We start from the raw sequence: 19,280 nt of genomic DNA on the forward strand, positions 1-19,280 counted from the left end.
GACAGTGTGAATGTTTTTTTTCCCCACTTTTGTTCATGGACAGATTCGTTTGTTCTACTGAGTCTATTCACTTGATTTGGCTTTACAGTGCTTCACAGAAAGTTTGAAACTTGTTTGTAATTTTACGTAATAATTTAAATTAAGTTTATAGGCAATCCACTGCTGTCTCTCAATATTTTTTCCTAAAGCAAGAATAAAGTGAAAGGAAGCATTTGGAAAGCAACTTGTGACCTCAGATAGTCTGTTGACTTCTATGAAAGAAAGAGAAAAACACCTTTATGTGTGTAGCGACTGCTGGATGTGGAGAGGCAGATGGCTTTGGAGACAGTGGTGCGTGTTTTATTAATAATTTATTAAGCTCACTGACTGCCCAGTTATAGCACTAGAAGAAAAATAGCTGCATAATGCATAGCCCTGGTTGCTTTTGGAGTGCCATGTTTGAGCTACATTTCTGATCAGTTCAGACAGAATTTATACTACAGTAGACAGGGAGAAGAGAAGACTCGAAAGCAGATGGAGTTCAGGAAAACATGCATTAAAGATAGCAAAACAGTTGCTTGTTTTAGTCCCATGATAGAAAGATCCTAAATTAAAAACTTTTTCATGAGAAGAAGGAGATTTTTATGATATTTTGTTCTCTTTTATTCAAAAATGTGTCCAAATCCAGAAGACGTGTCTGTGGACACAGGCAAGAGGAAGGTGTGTGTGTGTGTGTGTGTGTGTGTGTGTGTGTGTGTGTGTGTGTGTGTGTGTGTGTGTGTGTGTGTGTATAATTGCTGTGTACTCTAGAATGTAATGACACGCCCAAAGATGGCAGGTGTCTGGACTTTTGTCAAGCAAAGACTTCACATGTCAGTGTCTATTTGCAGCCATCAGGAAATGAAGAGTACACACACACAAAAATGCCTCTCTGTATCTGCACTGTATAACAATATGCAAATAAAAGGATAAAAAAAAAAGAACCCAGATGGTCATCATCTTTGAGCACTGTGTCCATGCAGGATTAGTGAGACATATTTTGAGTTGCTCAATACCTTGCAAAGGCAACACATGACTTCAGCTCAGAAAAAATAACCACATCAGATTCTCCTAGAACAAGAACATTTCTCATCTCTGGCAGGCACTGGACCAATCCCAGCCCGTTACACAACAGTCTGGACAACAAGCCTGGACCATGATTACTCATGTCAGCGTTGGAAATGAGCATGAAATTGACAGAGACCTACTTTCCCTCAAATAGGGTGTAAAACACCCCGGCTCTCTTTCTGAAATCTTTTATTACCTCAATGAACATGGAAAGCTTTTTTTTTTTTCTTTCTTTCACTCGACAGCTAAATGCCTCTTTCATCGCTGCTGTTCTCGTGCCAAGTTTTTCCTCAGCTTTCAACTCTGTGAAATGCTTGTAAAAAGTATGACAGCAGGGCGCTTATCATTATGCAATTATGGCACATAGGCTGTCCAGCACATACCCATGGTGCTGTGTCAGTTTTTGTGTTTTTATCTCTGTAGAGGCTACAATTAAAGTTAAGTGTGCAGTATTAATGTAATCTCTTCATTCAGGAAATACATTCAGGTCATTTATTTGTTATCACCCTCTGGATCATATATCTCAGCAATCAAAAGTTCTATTACTGTTCTTTTATTGCTTGAATGATTTGCACTCTAAGAAATAAAGGCGTTCACTAGAACAATAAGAGTTCTTCATCTTGTTCCTATAGGAGAACCCATTTTGGTCCCTGGTAGAACCTTTTCTAAAGGTTACACTTGGAACCTTTTCAGAGAGTCAGTCTGTGAGTGGTTCCACTCAGAGCCCACAATGAGACGTTCTAATGGAGAACCCTTCTATGGTTTAATGGTTCCCCCTAGAACCCTCCCTGAGGGTGTTAACAAGAATCCACCTGGTGGGGTTCTAAGAAGAACCTTTTTACATTCCATAGGTCATATCTTGAATTCTTCCCAGGGGTTCTACTGAGAGCCCTTTTATGTTCTGGCACGTAGAACCCTTGAGAAACTCAAGGATTTCATGAACCCTTTAAGAACTCTCTTTCAAAAAAGTTTTTTTATTAAATGAAAATGGTTCTTAATGGAGCTGCTAGTCTTACAAAGAACCCTTGATGAACCCTTTCTTTGGTAAAGGGTTTTTCAGAAGCAAATGGTTCTGGATAAAACCTCTGGCTTTCAAGAGAAAACCTTCTGGAACCCCTACTTCTAAGAGTGCGTGAATATTAGAGTGAATAGTAGCATTTGTGTGGTTTCCGCACTGTTATAAATAGCTCCCTGCAGCCCCTGTAGAGAGGCTGAAGTGTGGAGGGCCAGCAGGTCAAGCTGCCACATATGGGCGCTCTCGTATGTCTTGTAACACTTGTGTTATTTCTGCTTCCTGGCTCCTCCTGGCAGTTTGGAGTGCTGGGGCACATTTTTAGTGACAGCAGCAGTATCACAGAAGACAGTGTGTGTGTGTGTGTGTGTGTGTGTGTGTTGGGGGGGGGGGGCATTTCCTAAAGGAGTCAAGTAGAATCATCCTTGACTGTGTAATAGCTCCACTTCAGCTCAACCCCACCTTAAAAAGACGTCTATTGTGTCTGTGTGTGTTTGCAGACGGCCTGACTGAGCTGAGGATCCCTCCCATTTGGGAGCCGGTGGGCGTGTGACATCAACCCACCCCCCTCCACCCCCCTCTCCTCCTCCCTCTCCATGCCCCATCCCTCCTTTCTTACATCCGTGCGTCAGACCAATCAGCGCCCAGGGAGCTACGGTCACGTGAGAATCCCCCCCACCAGTCTTGGTTACCATGGCAACGAGCACTGGTCCAGGCAGCATCTTGCTGTGGTGAGAAGAGAGAAGGGGGGGGGGAGAAGGCGGGAGGAAAGAGGCAGAAAGAGACGTGGGGAAATAGAAAGAGAATAAATCCCAGTCAGAGGAGTACCTATTTGGACCTTCAGCTCTGTACAGTAAGTACCTTTATTATCCTCTTTCCTCAGCCTCTGCACAGCTGAATGAATGGAGATTTGGTGCAGTCCATTGTCATCTGTATTTCATAACGTGATATGGCAGATGCCTTTGAAGATTTCTGGGATGACATCATGTGTAATTCCTTTGTTATATTGGGAATGTGTGCAGCTGGCCTCACCTTAGGTAGACAAGCCTTTGTCTGCATACTTCAGTCAGCCTCCACTGATCCTCCGTGAATGGCTGATGACAAAGTGAACAGAGGCGTGGTGGGAACCAAGGTGCTCAGAGCAATTAGAGGCAGTTTCATAATTTTTTCCATTCATCTCCTCACTGCTACTTCTCCAAGTCTGTCTTCCCTTTTCTCTCATTTTCACACATGCAGACCCGGTTGACATCCTGCGTCCCCCTGTGGTTTGCTTAATTAGCAAACCCGTGCAGATCCAACTAGGACAGCTTGTTCTGATTGGAGACCTCATAATGATGTCCTTGTGGTGGTGGAGACAGTAAGGTTTTCTGGCTGCGAGTCCGCTCACAGTCAAAATGTTGCTGCTTTTAATTAGTGTAAGTTTTCCTGTTAGTAACGCAATAACATGTGAGGGATGTGATGCAACGTTTTTAAATGACATAAAAATGAGCTACATTTTTACTATGCACATAATCTGAACTGCACAAGTCTTTTCATATTTAAGCTCAGTGACTCATGTCTTTAATAATAAAGTGAAGAAATCCTTGTTTTGAGTTGCAAGAAATTATAGTTATTATGTACTTACACAGGTATGCAGCTGTACAGAGCTGAACAGGCGGAAGTGAGAAGTTTAATGTTTCTTTAGGCATTACGTAACCCTCATAATAAGCAAGTCTGGAGATACACTAATGATTATTTTATTTTCTACCAAAGGCAGACATTCCCTGTGAACACGCAGCACAGTGAGGCAAATAACATTTCACTGCTGATTCATAATAATCTGCATAGTATCTGACATTATATTGTGAGGACTTTTTAAATCACTTGTCAGGTGTAATAAATTCTGCTGAGTGAGCAAAAATGTTGTCATAGCACTGATCCTTCAACATGGCTGTATTCAAGTTGAAGTTTACACTACATAGTTGAGGGATTACAAATACTGTGATCTCAAAAACATGTCACGGAGGCCTATCTGTCCACTGACAGGAGGTGACAGGAAGGTGTCCGCCTTGCTGATAGTAGCAGAAGGGTTCCTCCTTCCAGCACAGACTGGTGAGGGCTCAGCACAGCATTGTACTCAGTAGAGAATATACATGAAAGTCAACTATCTTTAAGGACAAATATGTAATATATATACAGTACTAAATCACAACATGACTATGATATGTATGTATGTTGTTTTTGTTTAATAGAGTTCAGATTGATGCTGAATATTCACCAAATAAGTTAAGTGTCTGTTTATGAGTTCTAAGAAATGATTAATAATCTTGCATAAGGAGTGGATGTTTGTATCTGTTAAACTGAGCAAAATGTTAATGAAGTCTGGCAGGCAGTAAAGCAGGCGGCCACTGAACTCCAACAGAGACATTTATCAACAGCTGATCAACTTACAGTGTAGGACTCATCATCATAATGTTACACTTGTCTTGTGCTCCTGTTCCATGTCTGTGCAGCCTGCAGGCAACCTGCCTGGGCTTCAAGTCTAAGGAGGAGGGGGCAGAAGGAAACATCGTTTCAACCTTAAATTGTAGATTAAATAGGGATTCAACCTGTGTGATATACTGTTTGGCTTAAACACACTACTTGGACTGCAGTACTCATTTTTGGTTGCTACGATTTTACATACTGACTAGCATTTGCATTTGCTAGCCTGTGATCCAGTGGTTAGCAGTGGCACATGTGAAGCAGCAGTTATTTTGTCCTGCATGTCATTGACCTTTCCTTTGAATCAGCCAAGACACTTATAGTATAATCATTATAGCTTTTAAAAGGTTCTTTGGATTCATGATCATGATTGCTTGGCTGTTGACATATACAAGATGTTTTTTGTAGGATGAGTATAAGTCTTGGATGTTGCGACTGAGATGGAACAAAGCAGTGTATCAGTGATGCATTTTTCAGTCTGTGGGAAGAAGTCAGACTCACTATACTCTTTTCCACGTGATGTCTTACCATTTGAAAGGGACTGTCTGAAACTTATAATTTTCCCAAGTTGTAATCTTAAGTGGTTTTCCTCTAAGGCAAACTTCAGCCGGTCTAAAACCACGGCAGAGTACATGTCTATGCTTTGTTAGAAAACAAAGGGGAATTCAGTGGAAAGTATATGTTTCGAGAATTCTTGAAACATTACATGCAACCAATTAAATAATTTCTCTGCGGCCATATTTCTTTTACAGAGACCATGTAAAGCTGCTGGGTGTCATCACTGGAAGACACCATACAGGAATTTAGCTTGATCAACTGATCTTGTCTCATTAACTGAACATAGTTTTATTGATCTGAAGTAAATTCAACTTAAAATTTATAGTTTTCATTTTCAGACCACTTCATAAATCATAAACAGAGTTGTTCTGACTTTAAGTCTTTTTACTTGAAATGATGAGTTGAACCAATGCGCTGCTGTGAGTTCAGTCAAATTATCAAACTTAATTTCCAAAGAAAATTATATAGCTAATCATTTAACCTAAGTTCAATAAACTCACATTTTAAGGCAGTGGGGGAACTTAACTTTTTAAGTTGAACCTACTGAAAGGTTGGTAAAATGTCCCCAAAATGCCAAATTAATGTGAAAGTATAGAAATAAAGACAGAGGGCAGGATCTCAGATACAGCCCCAACTACACATTTCTTGTGGGTCATAGTGATCGAAAGGGATTATGTTTATATGAATCTAGTTAGGATTATTTGTAATAAATTTGCAATACATTTGGTAATAAATTTGAATCATTAAGCTTTCTTTAAGGCCATCATGTTGTTGATATTAATCTGCTTAAACGTCTCATGTCAAGTCAAGTCAGTATCTGTTTAGGACGCACAATCACAGACAGAGTATCAAGGAATATTTTACGCCGAATGAGAATATCAATAAAATCTCTGCTGTTCGATTTTCCTGTGAAATCCCGCCTGTCCTCTCCTGTTGTGTAAAGCAGTTCTAATGTTTCTGACACCATGTGAAGGCAGCAGTGCTGCTGCGTCACGATGGAAGAGACCAATCGGATTAAACTGAGCTAAAACACGCAGGCTCACTCCAAGGAGTAGTGGGGGTTTCTGACCTTACATTTAGAAATAAAGGCAGATAAATTCTAAAATGACAGAGTTTCGTCTCGGTATACCACCTTGTGTTTGTTTTATTAGTGTTTTAGCGTGAACTAAAGTTAAATTATTAAGCCAGCAGTGTTTCTGCCGCGTGTTGTTATTTATAGATCTGCTCGCCCCCCCCTCCTTGTCGTCTTTACGGTTTGGACCGATCCCACTCTGTCAGTTTCAAGTTGCGCCTTCTCCTCCGCTGTATGGCTCCCTGCTCTGGCCTTAACAAGCATTACCCGCTGAAATAATACACCGATACTGTGGCTTTTACTCGGCAATCTGGACCTACACACGGACATGGATTCACACCCGTCATATAGGATTGGATTATAATCACACATGATTCAAAGGTAAGGTGGGATGTTCCTCTCGATCGCCTGACAAACACGGTGCATTTTTGAACGCTACCCTTGGATCCGCGGACTGACTGCACCTTCGCTGCACGTTTGGGAATGTCACGGTCTGCTGGGCTTAATAGAGCAACTAACGATTTAACTACGCGGCCCTGCAATAAATCTGACTGTTTTTATCTGCATAGTGCAGCACATGGCTGTAATGGTGCATCATCTGCCTGCCTCTGTTGTAATTCAGCGTGTAGCTCTCAGCCTGGTTCAGATCGGAAAGGACAGGACAGCCTGTGGAATGTGGTGGAAGGTTGAAATATTCACTCCCAATCACTTATGATGAAATCTTCTCATCTTTTGTGGTCTAAAAGCTTTTTCTAACCCTGGATGTTTGTCTTTATTTTACTGACAAATACCCTGTAAGTATTACTGAATTGTCAGTGGTACATACTAATACATAAATGCCTTAGTAAACTTAGTTTACTCACCTATTTTCAGATCAACTGTTTCAGTCAATGAGGGGAAACTGTGTGGTTAAACTGTAGTTTACCTCTGGTTTTTGTAATAACACAGTCATGACTGAACTGGAAGTTAATCATTTAATTACATGCACTTGAGTAGACCCTCAGGAGACAATACCTGTTGTTGTGGTAGAGTTTTCTCTTGGTACTGCAACCAGACAGATATATCAGTTGGCAGCTATTATCGGACCGATATTGGCCCATCACAGCTATGTCTGTGTCATTATTAATGTGTATGTTCTCTGATTTCTTTAGAGACTACAGATTATTTTTAATTTAAAGGATTTTGCAGTGATGTGTGTTTGTGTGTGTGTAGAAAAAATATTGGCCAATATATCAATATCTGCAACAAAAATCCAGTATCGGTCAGCCTCTAGTTTCTATGGAACATTGCTGCAGCCCTGTACATTACTTTGGACATATGCATTTTAGACTTTACTCTTATACAGTGCACAATAGTACAGAACAACACAAGTAATTTGAATGTTGTGTCAGGTGCAACTACAGTGCAGTAGATGTTTGTATCTGCTCTGTATCTATGAAGAAATGTGGCGAATTTCCAGTTCACCTGAGCAATGTGACCTTGACAGTTTGTTCTTTCGGTTTTCTAGTGTCTCCTCTCTCCGGTGTGTTCATTGAGGAGGAGAAACTGGATCAGTTCTTAATTTAGCAGCTTGTTTTTGTAAGTGAATCATGCATATGTTCATGTTCAGTGTTGTTTTTATGCACAGGGCCACATTTATTTGGCCTTATTTGGCCTTGCGATTCCCAAGTCACTCAGATTCTCCTCTGAGCTCTTACTAATGAGTGCTCTTATTTGACATGTCTGTTTTTAGTCTTGTTGACTGACTGCACACTGGCCTCAGCAGTAACAATACTGTATTACTCCAGCTGACCCAGATTGGACCATACGTCAACGCAGCAAGAGTCAGTTTGTGGCTAAATGGAGGGACCTGACAGGCGTCTCCCCTGGACAAAGACTCTTACCCTGTCTCAGCGCAGTGATGGACAATTTGTTGTATTGATCAGTGACAGTGACCTTTGTTGCATTTTATCAACCTCCTTCGAAGGTTGTAGCTGCTTCGGTGCCAGACTCTGGACAGAGTGTTGCAGTCAGGGAGGCAGACGTTAATTGGGATGTGCTCCTGTTGTTAAGCTGCGTGTGTTATTATAACTCAGAGAGAGTTTCTCTTGTACGAGATCAGGATGCAGAGCAGAGAAGGACAAGGATGTTTACTTGGTGTCTGACTCAGTGAAGAAATAACTGATGAAGGCTGCAGTCTGGCTTTCTAGAGATGATCTGCATAAGTAACCTGTAGTGTGCAGTGTCTCCTGTTTTGTGTCAGTCTGATATTTGTAGTTTTGTGGAAATGGTTAGACTTGCATTGACTCTTTTAAGGTTTTCACTTTATAAAATCTCTTTAAAAGTCAGATTAAGTACCTTGACACAGGTAGTAAATTTAGTGGATTAGCCAAAAACAAACTAAATGTCCACCAAATGTCCTACTGTATATCAAAACATAATGTCAATATTGTGTTGAAAAATTAGATATGTACTGTGACAAAAGATTTTGTCCACTCTCTACCCTTCTGCTTTAGCAGTTTGCCTTTTTGTGTCTCAAAACCATGAACAGTGCTGTGAAGTCACCCATTCGTTTTTTTTTTTTTTTGACTACTGTTTTGAAGCCTAAAGTTTGTCAACATGCGGGTTGCCATATTGTTTTTTTGCAGCTAGAGCGTGCACAATGCCGATGAGAGTGTGGAGCTGGTCGGTGATGTGCTACGACTTGGGCTGTGCTTGCTTTTGTCTGGTCCATTCAGCAGGAAAAATGTTGGCCTGCTTAGTTGTAATCTTGCTTGTATTGCAACTTATTGTATTGCCTACGGTTTTATCTGAGTTTTGTGAGGCTCATTTGGAAACTGGTAACACAATGGCAGCCACCTAGCTGCAAGCTTTCTTGTATTACAACTAAACAGTACACTCAATTGTATTTCATAGAGCATCTTAAGCAAGAAATAGGCAATATGATGACAGAATCTTTGTCCATATTTGATTAATACTGTCTAGTTTGACAGTTTGATCTGAGTTTTGTGAGCCCGGTGTTGCACTCAACAGACTAAATGAGAATGACTTGTCGTAGCCCTATCCTAAAGCATACCCTGCTTTATCACCTAGATTACTCTAAATGGGACCATAAGTTACAAAATGAACATCGTGCTGTATAGAACAAGACTTGAAATTAGACCATAAACTTTAAGGTAACTGTTTACTGAAGTCACTCCCTGCTGGCCACTGGAATCCAGTTTTTAGGTAATTCCATAATGGCCTCACTTTTCAGACCTGGCAGCTCCGTCCACTTATTCTACTTTTAGAACAGATGTAGACGCAGTTCTGAATGCTGCGATTTACTGATAATGAAGAGTCCATGTTCAGCACAGTCCAACAAACCCTGTATGTCCTGCCCATTTGTCCTGTTTTGAGACAAGCCATGTTCCAGAGATAAAACACCATTAAAATGCCATCTCGGAAGCTGACTCATGCACTATCATCAATAATCTGAAACTGCCCAGCCTAAAGTTTATGAAGCAGATTTGACCTTAGAGCATGTGAGTCAATACCATTGTCATCCACCGCATCCGTGGAAGGTAGTGCGGATATATAAAGGGGAAAAAGTGAGGCTGAGTCACTCTGACCCCACGCTGATTGTTGGGAGAGAGTGAGTTCCTGTCTAGCTCCGACCCCCCACGACCCTACAAAGTACCACAGATTAGGAAACACTGCCAGATGAAAGGACAGAAGGAAGGAACTGGTCCTGTGATGGCTGCTCCTGCTGTGTCATGAGCGGCCACATCCCAACTGTCAGATTTTGCCCAGAGATCCACTGCTGCGGTTGACTCATCATCAGTGGCTCACAGGCCCCCGTCAATCTCAAACTGCCATGCATATTGTAGCAGGTCCAGTCTGCAGCAAGTCCTTAAAAGGAGTGATGTCTGTAACTAAATGGTAACGGCACACTGTGATGTTCTGCAGCGAGCGCTTACTGTGAGGAGATCAGTGTATCTGAAGGACATGTTACCCTTTCTCCTGCGGCCTTCTCAGTGAGGTCATCAGTGTGTTCCTGAGTGAGTTAGACAGATGTTGTAAAAGCAAACAGCCTGATAAAAGCCATTAAGATACCATTAGGGTTATTGATTTCAGAATAATGCCTAAGTCTCAAGACTTGAAAGTATTAACTCAAGACAGATGTTGAGATAGAATTCTCAACTTTTGTCCTAAAGTTTTGAGCTCCTGTAAGGACATGTGAGACGTCTAATGAATTTTGTATCAGTCTCTTTTCTCACTACAAAGACATTTTTTAATGTAGAAATGTGTCAGTAAGCAGAAGTGATTTAGAGGACTGAAGGAAAGCTGCTGATTGAAGTCTGGCCCCAGTCCATTTGCTTTCGTGATTTCTCACAGCTCCGGATTAAAGACTTACATCTTGGCTGTTTCTTGTACCTTGCAGGTCAGAAGTAGGTCAGTATGACAAATGCATTCCTGAGGCCAGGCCAATGAGACTGTTTACATTTCACCAGGCTGCTGACCCTTGATCGCTGTAGCAGAGCAGTGCGGCGCATTCTCACTTTCCGCCCTCACATACAAAGTTATTGTTTCTACTTAAGCAATATAAAACTTTTCTCCTAGTGAGGTTGTAAAAGCTTACAGGTTGTCATGCTAGGTGACTCATGAAATTGCATCCTATACGTGACATCTATCATGTCTCCAATCATTCAATCAAATTTCCAATGAAGGCTTATTCAAATTATTGTTGGTTAATTATTACATATAACATGATATATTGCAGCCTGTTGCTCTCATTAAGCTGGCTGTTCCCTTTCAGATTTTTAAAGGTGCATTAATCAGTATTTGTTTTTATTACCAAGAAGGGTAGGAAGTTTGTGCACTTTTCTTAACCAATAATTAAGAACATTGAAAATCAATAAATCATTAATAATAATAATAATAATAATAGTAAGACACAAAAACATGTTTTTTCTCATTTTAGATTTTATTCTAACAACTCTAGCAGCACACTAGTCATGTGAAACATTAAACCATTAAAGGAATAGTTCGCCAAAAATAAAACATCAGTCATATTCCACTAACTCTCATTCTGATTGAAGGTCAGGTTTAGTTTTTTAGTCCACAAAACACTGCTGGAGTTTCACAGGTAAACAGTGCTGCAGAATCTCCCAAACAATGGAAGTGAATGGTGACCAGTTTTCAAACAACAGAGTAAAAGCATGAAATGCCTCCACACTGCTTGTCTGGTGTAATCCAAGTCTCTTAAAGCCCCAACATGCTACGCTGACTAAAAAAGTCCATGTTTTTAACCTGAATCTTCACTGTAGATCCTTGGCTTGTAGCCACGTTGACATGCACATGCACACTGTCTGAACTGTGTGTGTCTGTTGTGATGTTGTGCAAATGGCATGTCAGGACTTTAGGAGACTTGGATTATGCCATACAAGCTGTATGGAGGCTTTTTATGTTATTTCCAGTTGTTTTTTATGTTTGAAAACTGGTCAACGTCCACTTCCATTATTTGGGAGATTCTGCAACACTGTTTTCTTTTGAACCTCCAGCAGTGTTTTGTGGACTAACAAAATAAACCTTCAGTCAGTCAGTCAGTATCACAAAAACTTTCAAATGAATGAATGTCAGTGATTAATCACTGTGTGTAAAGTGAACAGTGCTGCTTGTAGTGCAGAACCCACAGAGATATATCATTAAGCTCTGCAGTGTCCTTCAGCTCCACTGAGGTTTTCAGTCCTTTTTGAGGTCACATCGACTGTATCCATGTGCACAAAATATTCTGAAAAAAGACAATATTCCTGCTAAGCTGTTTACATGACTAATGAAAACGATTAATCCACTAATAATGGAGCCACTTGAGTGAATTTGCTGACTGTGTCCCCCTTTTTCATTTGTTCAAACACCCTCGTGAGAAGGTCAGAGTTGCGACATTTGTGCAAAAACCTGTTGATGTCTTTCATCATACAGTATATGTATAGTACTGTATATTAAAGTAGGTGTGTTTCTCCTTCCGACCATATGTGGGGTTTTCTTTTATGCATGCATCTCTACTCCTGCCTCCCAAACCATTGGCTAATTGTTGTTTGCATTGCTCTAAGCTGACTGTAATCAGACAATATGCTGTGTGTCACTGACACCCCGGTTGATGACCATATTTTGCAGGCGTTGTATAAAAGATTTTTATAAAAAGAACACCCAAACAGAACATGCTGTTTACACCATCATAATCTGAATAATAGTGGAACATTTATTTGCATGTAAACATAGCCAACGTTAACAATTGCATACTACCTGCTCAGCACCAAACAGATAAAGCTGGTGACCAGCTGGTGAACTTAGTGGAGACTTAAGCAGCCAAAGTGCGTGTTGGGAGTTAGAGGAGACCAAAACAGAGGTAGATGCAGACTGAATTTTGGATTTAGCCATCAACAACCTCATACCTAAACATATTGTCACCATTTATAGGCTTGAACCTTTACATCCACTTACAATTTTAAAGAAATATCTAAATATAACTCTTCAAACAAGGGGCCTACTGACTAAGACCTTTGTAACACAACTAGGTCCTTTGGCCACATGACTGTGTCATTTGTCTCAGATGTGTGTATGCTAACTGCTGATAATCACATGGAGGTCAGCTTTGTTCCTCCACTGTAGCTTGTTGTCAGAATTGTATCCTTCTCATAAGCTTGTTTAATATCATACTTGAATATCACGCTGGTGGCGACTCCTGACATTTGACTATTACACAGCATTAAGGATTTATCATAGCCTCATTGGCTAGGCTGTTTTTGCTGTTTAGTAGAACTTAAAAGCGTGTTAATACTGGCTCATTGAGTCTGTCTCTGGATATCACTCACCGCCACCTCACCTGTTGAAGTCTGAACTCTGGGATCCACATGATAAATAAATCATGTCTGTAGTCCAGTGGACATGAGAGTCCTAAGACTAGCTGGTATAACCTTACAGATTTAGGCTCGGGTGTTATTCTTACACATCTTTATATTCTGAGAACCTATACAACAGCTTGTCCTTTTCAGCTATCGGGCTTCAGGAAGCATCTAACAGCTGCTTAGCATATAGCTGTTAACCTCCCTCTCAAGTCAGGCCCTTTCACTCCGGTAAACCGTTCATCCCTCTAGAGACCACATCATATTTCACATTCACTCTCTGGTTGTGTGTGGAGGAGCCGCGGGGCCTTGTTATCGGCCTATCTGGACAAGAGGAGAATTCTTCCCTGGCAGGCCTGATGGAGAAACAAGCCCACTAAATGTTCTTCCCAGAAGAAACCTACACAGGCCTTGTGTCTCCTGGTCTTTTTCCATCAGAGCGAGGCTGGAGATCTGTCTGCGGGTTGCCAGCGCTGACCGCTGCTTTTACCCTTTTGACTGTAACAACATGTAAATCTCATTGAAGCACATGTTCAGGGGCTGTACCTCCAAATGGAATACACTTCCTTAGCAACTGCTACGTCCTGCACAGTGTTAGTCTTATCTCTGTAATATCAGCATGTGAAAAGCTAGTTGGAGGGCCTGTGTTTGTGTCCCCACGAGGCCCATACCTTAGCCTACATAACCAGAAGCTACAAAGTACTTCTGTGCAGTGTCTCTGGCTAAAGTGTGGGTTGCCATTTATGATTGGTGGACACAGGTGTAGGTGTCGGCCTCTGTACAGTCATGACGGTACCAAACCTGATGAAGTCTTCATAATTTGCAAAGCTTCCCCTTAAATTGCATATAGCCATTTGTACCATGCCATTTCCGTAGAACTGCTCCTTTAAAATACCATTTACTTTAAGTATGGGTAACCTTTGGTTGGTCTGTGGTTATTACACTTGACTTAGTCTTATTTTCTAGGTTATTATTACAGTATCAATAATGGGTTTTTTGAAGGTAATCAATATCTACACAGTGATTCAAAAATGTTATTTAATGATCAGCATATTGTTATGCCCAGTAGCAGGTGTGGGCAGGTGTGTAAATGTTCTTGAAAAGACTGGGTTGTGTTTTGAGTGTTTTATTTTAAAAGAAACATAACCAGGGCTTGAAGTTACTTTTTTTTCTCAATGTCCCAAATTCTACTTTCAACTGACCTAGATTTAACAACCATTGTCCTAAATTGGAATAATTTATTTTCATTCTGTGTGATAGGCTAAATAAAGTTTCATAACTTTGTTTCAGTAACTTGCATCACTTCATGACTCATTTTGACTCATTCTGGTGCACCACAGATGCCCCCTCTACATGTATCTGAATAAAAACTTAAAATCACCCCAGGTGTTTTGGCCATAATCAGTTTTCATCATTCTTTTAGTCATTTGTTGAGTTAGGGCTGGGCAATATATGATATGATATCAATATGATATCAATATGAGGCTAGATAATGCATAATTGTTGTCTTTTTGTGGTTTTAAAGGCTGCGTTACGGTAAAATTATGTATTTCCTGGATTGACTGTTCTAGCTGTTCTGTCTTTTGTTTCTACCCACTTATGATTATTTTTCAAAAACTCAACATGTCTTCAGTCACAGCCAACATGAAAAGGTTGTTAAAATTATCAATATTGACCAATATGAAACCTCACTATCTTGATAGGTTTAATCATCTGTATCACTCAGGTTGAGGTTGATTTACTGTTTCTAACTGTTTGAGCAACAAATGCATCCGGCCAAACTGGAGTGCAAATGTTAACATGTTTCTGAGTGTTATACAGCAACGGAAATTCACATAGGCATGCTTAATATCATGGGAAACACACACACAGCTGTTCATTTTATTATCCTTGGAACAACAGGACATCCTTAATTTCAATCGCTGAATGCACCTCTGATTTCATCAGTTAGTCTCGACTTCTACGAGAGTAAATATGGAGGATTTCCAGCAGCCATTTATTAAGATTTGTAACTTCCCAGCAACTTCCCAGTGTGACTTCTCACATTGGAGTTAATTCATCGCGACTCCGCTTATGTTGTGTTTCTGTCTGCTCCCCCTCCTCTCCTGTTAATCCATACACCACTCCCTGGCTTCTGTTTATTTATCGAAACATGACTTATGGCCGAGTACTTAAACTTTTCATCTAGCGTTTGAATGTAATCTGCGCTGCTGCACCTGTCCAACGCTTGATTCCACTACCGCCTGCATCTTGTAATATGTGACAGGGATTAGAGTGTGATTTGGGAGGAATCTGTTTTCATGCTTTCTTCTGTAAAGCTATCAGCCTGCCCCATGGCTCCGTGTGGGTGTTCAGTTACCTTCCTACTGGATCGGCGTGCAGCTCTGCAGAGTTCACACAGGAAGGCCGACCCTCTTCTGGTCCTGGGTGTGCTGAGTTATTCAGTGGAACTGACACGAGGGAAATGAAATGATTGAGCAACGTGAGGCTGGGAAGAAAGCCACTCGTACATACTCTCACGCTAGTGTCTGTTTGATGTGCATATGTGTGCAATCTAGACTTTATTCGACCACTTTACTTTGGGGCATATTTATGGGTTTTCTTGATAGGTTTGACTTGGAAATGAGTTTTTGGAGTTTTCTCAAGTTATTGCAGCTAAAAATATAGGTGTGGCTTTCTTACAGCAAAAATGTGACCTTTTTTGGACCGTTTACTCTATAAATCATTGCTTGCTTATACAACTAAACAGGGAATTTGAGTTAGTCAAAGGCAGCAGTAATTTAACAGTGCAAACAGGAGATTTCTGTTACCATCTGAGTGAAAGCCAACGCTGAATAATGAGTTTTAGCAGTTCATACCAAAGAGGGTAGATCTTGTATCAGATGATATTTGTAGACTGGCTCTCCACAGTCCTCAGTTTACAGTCAGCCTATTAAGTGTCCCGGTCCTCACTCTAGTAGTTTATCAAGTGAGAATGCAACCTAGTTCTCAACTGCTTTCTGACAGGCTGTCACAAGTCCAGATCTGAGAATGTTTGAGCCCTGGAGAAAGGTCAAAGCATCCACAGGTCCAGGTAGGGCCGTTGGCTAGTCGGTGTCGTTGCGGAGAGGACTGCCCGTGGCTCATCCCATGACTTGTTTACCATCTTGAACCGCTCGCAGCCGCGCCCACGCACCGAGATTAAGAGAAAGCAAGTGTGGATATGACAGGATTACGGCTGGCGCTGGCTGTGTGTCACTGTTGCATGGCCCATCAAGGCTTTGCAAGGCAGCTGTTGGTTTTCTTTGGTGATGTCAGATGATTCTGTAGATAAAATCATTTCAAATTGATGTTGGTAAATCTGACAGGAATAGATCTTCAATGAAGATTCAGGTCAACATAGATGATGCCTTGTAATGTGTTTTCCTAAGCGAAATGTAGTTTTATCTTGCTCCTATATTCCTTATTTGGATCATAGACAGTAGAATAATTAGTGGATGAAGCCACCATGATGTCACCCATTGGTTTGTGGACTACTGTTGGGAAGCCTCGAGTTTAGCCTTGTGGGGATTGCCATCTGTGTTTTTTGTAACCAGAGACTGTGCAGTACCGTCGAGAGTGTGGAGCTGGTGGGTGACGTACTACAACATGGGCGTTTCTTTTTGTTTTGGCTCGTCTCTTCAGCAGGAAACAATGCCTGGCCCCAGAGTTTCTTGTATTAAAACTAAACAGTACATTAAACTAGTTTCTGAAAACAGGCACTGTAGCAACAGAATCTTGATCCATATTTGCTCAGGACTGTCTACTTGTCTAGTGTAGCTGGATTCTGAGTTTCATGAGCACTGTGTGTTATACTGGTCGGACTCACTGACTTGTCAATCACACGGCAGCCCTGCCCTAAAGCATAACCTACTTTATGGTCTATTTAATCTAAATGAGACCATAATTTAACAACATCAACATCATGCTGTGCAGAAGAAGACTTGAAACCAGCGACTGAGGCCATAAACTTATTAGGACAACATTTACTAAGTTAATAAATCATGTGAGAATTAGGGTCATTTTGACTTCTTTTTGCAACCAGTGGAGTCGTCCCCTGCTGGCCATTAGAATGAACGCAGGTTTAAGGCACTTCCACATTTGCTTCACTTTTCCAACTCGGAAACCTCGTCCACTTATTCTGCTGTCTGTGCTGTTTAACATTTATAAGAAAACAGCATCTTTTTCTGTGCTTTCTACATTATTTGCGTGTTGACATCGTATAACACATGTCGTGATAATGTCTGTCCCACATCTGTAAATCAATTTCTACAATAAAGAAACAATTGTTTTCTGATACTTCTCACAGAATCAAGTTTTTTAATGTCAGAGGAGAAATCTAGACTAATACAACAACTATAGTATCATAGCCACTATTCCTCCCTCTCAGATCAGTCAACCCTGAAAAATGTCACACAGTATTAGTAGCAAGAACATCAGTTCATTGCTCTTCCTTTGCTAATTTCCAGCCCGCCTGGTTGTCACATTCAGCAGCTGTCTGCACAGACTGGAACTGTTTGCGGAGCCTCGAGGTTTAACTATTAGCTTTGTAATTAATACGGAAAAGAGAGGAGAACTACAGAGGTTGTACTGTAGTTTCCCATGGCCTGCCAGAATAAGAAACATGCCGTGGGTTAGCCTTTGTGCATTAAATGTGTGATCTAGTTTTGAGGCCTCAGAGGTTAGTTTTTATGTCTCGGCCAAGCTGTTTATATTTCTGTCCATCATCCTTCACATCTGAACACACAGAGAGAGAAAAGAATCAGCACACAGAGACACAAAAAATAGAACTACTCTTGACTGACATGTTAGTCTAGATATTGTTGGATGTGCTATAGGTCCAATTCCTATCCAGCTTTTGATTATTTAGATTTTTTATTTGATTTCTCCTGTTACATAAAAAAAAAAAAGTCAGTTGAACAGGTCCTGTGTCCATCCTCGTCTTCTCTCCTGCATGCTTCCATTCCACAAAAGTCATGACTAAACCCTGGGGACTAGTCTGTGTTGACTGTGTTTGCCTACCGGGCTCAGATTACACTTCCTAGTTCGCTGGAGAGCATGGATCTGAGTATATAAGTAACCAGATATATGCCTTCACCTTACTGCACACTCTGGTGTGAAATATGCAAACCAACGACGTAGATAACCAAATGTTAAAATCCATGAAGATTTTTTTATGAGCGCTGCTATGCTCTTGACAGCTGTGCTTTCGAGTGTTTTTGCATCAAGCCTCCATCTCTATTGTGGTTCACTGTGTTTATTGCTGCATAGCTGCGGTTCCTGCTCCGCTCCTGTTATGAAAGGCATGAAGGTGGGAGAAGTAGCATTCAAGTTGGGATTTGAGAGGTTTCCTAAATCAAATAGCTGCGGCAAGTACTGGCTGGCAGCTCTAATCGGCCATGTTTGATAGCCATGAGCAAGCAGCATGGGCACAGGCTCAGACTCCCCCCAAGCCGTTACTAATATGAATTTCATAATATAGATCCTTTGTCGTCTGTAAATTTTCCCATGAGTCATTTCGGAGGGAGAGTTTAAGTAATGTCTTTTTTTCACTGGCTGTGCTATTTTGCATTTTGGAATCCCTCTGACATTGTTGGAATGGGTCTAATACAGGCCATTAGATTCAGGAAGTAACAAGGTTCAGATTAAGCCCTCTCTGAATTCATGGTTGCCTTGGCAACACAACTGAACAGATTGAGGCCGCTATATACTTGCACAATGTAGTATGACGTATATCTGTCATATGTGCTGCATGTCTCTTTACCACATGGCTGTGATGGTATGGATTTTTTCTTACCGTGGTGGCAAAGAAACTTAAATCTGTGGGATGCCAGTTTACCACATCTGCCTTTATAATTACGTTTTATTGGACTTCACTGAAGCGTGCTGTTGTAAGCGTACTGTAGCTCCTGTAAGGAACTGGGTAGTGTGTAATGTGTGTGTGGCTTGTAAGTGCAGGAAAGTTAGCAGCAGACCAAGAGTGACGGTGAAATCCATATCGGAGCAGAACGCTGTCGCTCTGGCAGTAAATGTACAGTACAGTGAACAAACACTGCAGCGTCTCAACACCAAGAAAAGTCAGGTTAGCTCTGAAGAGAGCCAAGCAGGAAAGGTTATCGTAAAGCTAATGCTAATGTTAAGCTAACTGTAACACTAGTGTTGTGTCTTTTTCAAAGTTGGTGTCTTTTTTTGGAGACGTAGTAAAATA

General features: G+C 41.0%; 1 protein-coding gene across 7 annotated transcripts in view; it reads left to right on the forward strand.

Moving 5' to 3' along the window:
- The first annotated feature begins 6,388 nt into the window (after positions 1 to 6,388).
- The window catches only part of mical3a (microtubule associated monooxygenase, calponin and LIM domain containing 3a), a 91,686-nt gene continuing 78,794 nt past the window's right edge, over positions 6,389 to 19,280 (forward strand). For 4 of the 7 annotated variants that reach the window (XM_084734032.1, XM_084734033.1, XM_084734034.1 and 1 more), the window contains exon 1: positions 6,390 to 6,572. The gene's annotated coding sequence lies outside the window, so the exon portion shown is untranslated. Of the gene's footprint in view, positions 6,573 to 19,280 lie in introns of all 7 variants that reach the window. The other 3 variants (XM_084734035.1, XM_084734031.1, XM_084734038.1) reach the window with 2 other exon arrangements.

Source organism: Lutjanus erythropterus, chromosome 13 (genome assembly GCF_056507025.1).
Source record: "Lutjanus erythropterus isolate fLutEry1 chromosome 13, fLutEry1.hap2, whole genome shotgun sequence".
Classification (NCBI taxonomy): Eukaryota; Metazoa; Chordata; class Actinopteri; order Lutjaniformes; family Lutjanidae; genus Lutjanus; species Lutjanus erythropterus.